This window comes from Rhinolophus sinicus, chromosome 1 (genome assembly GCF_057876585.1).
Source record: "Rhinolophus sinicus isolate RSI-liver-muscle chromosome 1, RSI-T2T, whole genome shotgun sequence".
Classification (NCBI taxonomy): Eukaryota; Metazoa; Chordata; class Mammalia; order Chiroptera; family Rhinolophidae; genus Rhinolophus; species Rhinolophus sinicus.
Genome location: NC_142501.1, coordinates 4,815,273 through 4,819,633, shown reverse-complemented (window position 1 = coordinate 4,819,633; position 4,361 = coordinate 4,815,273). Strand labels below are relative to the sequence as shown.

The 4,361-nt window shown below is 54.2% G+C and overlaps 1 long non-coding RNA gene across 1 annotated transcript; it reads right to left on the bottom strand.

The window, feature by feature from the left end:
• Positions 1-137: 137 nt before the first annotated feature.
• Positions 138-4,242, bottom strand: LOC148758997 (uncharacterized). Its single transcript, XR_016020362.1, has 3 exons — positions 4,137-4,242; positions 716-3,873; positions 138-543 (listed from the first exon to the last, which is right to left on the bottom strand). It is a non-coding gene; the product is annotated as an uncharacterized LOC148758997 (long non-coding RNA).
• Between the last annotated feature and the right edge of the window lie 119 nt (positions 4,243-4,361).

The following is a 4,361-nucleotide window of genomic DNA, read 5'->3' as shown; positions in this document are numbered from 1 at the left end:
TTAAAGTGTATCTTGGTTTTTAAAATTATCTTGATTCTCAAATATACGTAGCTATTTTTATCACTAATCAGGATGCAAGATTTGTATTATCCAGACTTCAGGACTTAGTGTGAATATTGATTAAATAAAATAAGTCAGACTGAGAAAGAGAAATATAATATGATCTCCCTTATATGTGGAATCTTTTTTTTTTTTTCAAAAAAAGAACTTACAGAGAACAGATTGGTGGTTGCCAGAGGTGGATGGGAGGTGGATGAAATGGGTGAAGGTGGTCAAAAGGTACAAACTTCCAGTTATTGAAAAAATAAGCCATGGGAATGCAATGGGAAAAAAATTAGCGTGAATAAAAATTGGTTTAAATGCAGACCCCAGGTCTGGGGCAGCCGGGGAATCTGCACTTTGAGCGGGTGTCCAGGTGGTCCAGCTGCGAGGGACCACAGACCTCCTGAGAGGAGGCTGCTCTAGGTAGCAGGGTGCAGAATGGAGGAGGCCGGTTCTAATACCGGGGGCGGGCCCCGGGCCTGTGCTGGAAGCAGGCACCGCCTGTGGAGGGCAGTCCCGGGCCTGTGCTGGAAGCAGGCACCGCCTGTGGAGGGCAGTCCCGGGCCTGTGCTGGAAGCAGGCACCGCCTGTGGAGGGCAGTCCCGGGCCTGTGCTGGAAGCAGGCACCGCCTGTGGAGGGCAGTCCCGGGCCTGTGCTGGAAGCAGGCACCGCCTGTGGAGGGCAGTAGGGAACTGGGAGCTGAGGGCAGCTGGTCAGTATATTCCCTGCTGGGAGCCATTCTGAGTATTTTTAAAACCTAGCTGGCCTGAAAGCCACGAATCTACAGATCTCTCCTTGTTTTATGAGGAAATTTCTCAGTTTTAGCTCAGTGGCCTCACAGCAGACAGGAGAAGAGCAGCTAATTGGACTCTGTTTGGGCTGCCATCAGTGTTCCCTGCAGGAGACCAGGGAGCCTGGGTCCCCAATGGCTGAGAGAAGAGGCTGGGTGGCCCAAGCGTTGGACTTGATGTGGCTTATGTGAGTAAATCACCACTGGGAATGGTGACTCCCGTGCTACCAGGAACAGGAAAATGAAGCGAGCATCGTGGATGCCATTGCTAGGCCTGGAGAGAAAGCTTCCAATTTAAGGAGGGATGCTTGTAAGTATGAGTTCTTAACCGGAGTTGTCCTGAATAAGCCAGCAGACGTCAAACAAGGCACGCCAGGCCCCTGGGAGCAGAGAGGCTGCCAGAACCACAGCAGTCCGCTCCTCTTCCCTGCTTCCTCTATTCCCGTGGGCAGTAGAGAATTCTAGAATCCAGTATTAGTACCACAAGCGTCCTCAGGTATCTGGTCTGGCTTCTCATTTCATGGGGAAAAAAACAAAATCTGGAACCGAATTAATTTGTTCAACAAATATTTATGGAGACTATTACGGACAGGCTGAATTTCTGCCGGGGATACAGTGGGGTGCAAAGCTCATGCACCCCTGCCTTTGGGGGCTTAATGTTTGGTGGAAGAGGGAGCATCTGGGGCTGTGGCCGCTGTGCCCACACCGTGGGAGTGGGTGGGGCCTGGCCTTGGGCCTGCTGCTCCCCTGCTCTTCTCTGATGCCTGCCCTCAGGCGGCCTCGGGAGCAGCCAGCATCTTCTTGGGGCCCAGGTGCACTGTCCAACTGGCAAGTGTCCACAGGCAGGACGGAAGGAACCGGATTTTAATTCTCCCCAAACATGAGAGAACGCCCGCAAGAGCGCGTTACATAAAGCAGCACCTCCCACCTCAGGTGCGGCATCCCCTCTCCTCCGGATCCGGTCTCTCCCTCTGGCTTTGCTCCTTTCCTCTTCCGGCTCCCGGGCTCTAGCCCACCAGTCAGGGTGAGAAATCACACAGCCACTGGATACACGCTTCTGGAGCTCCAGGGGGCGGCCACCTTCTCTGTACAACCGTGTGAGTTCCCTTAGCTGCCACTAGAGGGCCACCTCCTGGACTTCACCAACATCAGGAGATTTTTACCATAGTTCATTAATTTCCTGGCACAATGTCTTCAGGGTTTCATCTCTGAAATCCATATATCTTACATCGCTGTTGGCAGGTGGCACTGGGAAGTCACTTTTTGCCAGGACTGGTCCATCTAGCGACGCCCCCCCACCACCACCTTATACAAGGTGGTTAAAGACTTGGAGCAACAAAGTTATTGAAGTTCTACCTATTTAACTGAAAAGTAGCAGAAAATATGTGGCCAATGTATGTTTCCACCACTTTGCCTTTGGCTTGACGCACACCTAAACCCAAAACCCTTTGCTTGGGCAGGAAAACCGGAGGTCTGCCCTAAACCGGACATCTGCCCTAATCTTATATCTAACTGCCATACTAGGATGGGTATGAAACGTCCCAACCTGTGGAGAATTTTTATGAGTTTATTTGAGTCAAACAGGACACACCTGGAAGTTAAGATCTCAACAGACGGACAAAACTGCTTCCAACAACAGCAGTTTGCAGCTTCTGTCACGCACTTGGAATTCGGGAGGGAGCTAAGGAACAGCACAGCAGAGAACGCAGGGCGGGGCTCGGCTTACAGGAGGTGAAGGCGACTCTGTGCTTCCTTGAGGGTGGTCACCCTTTAGAAGGAAGGCTCTGAAGGAGGCATTGGGCAGGGGCTTTAGCCTCGATGCACAGACACAATGGACGGGGCTTGCGTAAGGCAAACACAAGCCTTTTACTAAAGAATTTAGATGCGTGAGGCGAGACGACCAGCCATGACCTGCCCAGTTAGGAACTATGATCAGCTCACCCTGTGAGGTCACTTTTCCTGGAACCCCTTTTTTCGTCCACAGTCTCTAGACTGGGCCCAAACAATCCAGTGACGCCAGCATGACCACAGCAGACTTGACTGATGGTTCACTCCTCAATCTGCTGAAGGCCAGGTGTCCAGATACTGGGTTTACTCACTTCTCCTGGGAAATGCAAGATGAAATTGTTCCCCTTGTTGGATCTTTCCCTGATATCTTACTCTGAAAAAGGGGTCATTCTTTTGTTCCCCACAGGGGCCCTGCCCCCTGCCCTCCTACCGGGGAGCCCCCTCTGTGCCTGCTCTTGGCACCGTGGCCATGACTCTCCAGTTGGCAGCTCCTGCCTCTTTTTAGAAATGGGGATTTGGGGCATTCCTCATTTCACTCTGACCCTTAAAACTATCCATAGTCTCAAGAAAACGGCTCGTCTTAGTCATCATCCACGTTAAAACTCTTACGTTCGCTGGTGACCTTTTAGACTGGTAAGGAATTAACATGATTTTGATGCCAAACTTTCGTGTGGGCCTGATTTCAAAACCATCTGCTTTTGGGGTGGCATTTCCTCCCTGCATTTTTCAAACCGTGATTCAAATCCTACCTGAAATCAAGTTAGTGGACTGCGCCAGCAGTTTTTAAAAATGAAAAAGAACAAAACGAAAAATAAGATTATATGGCACATTGCAAGAGTAAGAGCTGTTTTCAGATGTGTTCTTTTTTATATTTCTGTGTGTCGGTAGGTGTGCACTGAGCCGCCCTGTAGAAGGTGACACTGTGGGTTGAAGTCAAAAAAGAAAGTCTCTGACTTAAAGAATGCCTGTGTTTTGCACATGAAGGCTGTAGCTTCTGGTGTCAACCCAGAGCTCACGGTGCTGAGCCGGCGGTGTTCCTGGTCCACGCTGTCACGCCCGCCCTGGCCCACACTGACCGCCACTGCCCGCTCCTCGCTGTCCCAGCGTCTGTCACTCGGCCTCCAGCCCACTCTGCTCTGCCCAGGTCTCCTATCAGGCCTTTTCCTTTGCTTTCACTGGCACTCCTGCTTCTCACTCTTTTAGGCCCAGCAAGTGTATGCAGGCTGTGCGGTTTCTATCATCCAGCTCCCACCTGTGACCGGCCAGGCCCCCCACGCGTGCACCTGTGACCGGCCAGGCCCCCGCGTGCACCTGTGACCGGCCAGGCCCCCGCGTGCACCTGTGACCGGCCAGGCCCCCCACGCGCACCTGTGACTGGCCAGGCCCCCCACGCGTGCACCTGTGCCCGGCCAGGCCCCACGCGTGCACCTGTGACCGGCCAGGCCCCACGCGTGCACCTGTGCCCGGCCAGGCCCCACGCGTGCACCTGTGACCGGCCAGGCCCCACGCGTGCACCTGTGACCGGCCAGGCGCCCCACGCGCACCTGTGACCGGCCAGGCCCCCCACGCGCACCTGTGACCGGCCAGGCCCCCCACGCGCCCCTGTGACCGGCCAGGCCCCCCGCGTGCACCTGTGACCGGCCAGGCCCCCGCGTGCACCTGTGACCGGCCAGGCCCCCCACGCGCACCTGTGACCGGCCAGGCCCCCCGCGTGCACCTGTGACCGGCCAGGCCCCCGCG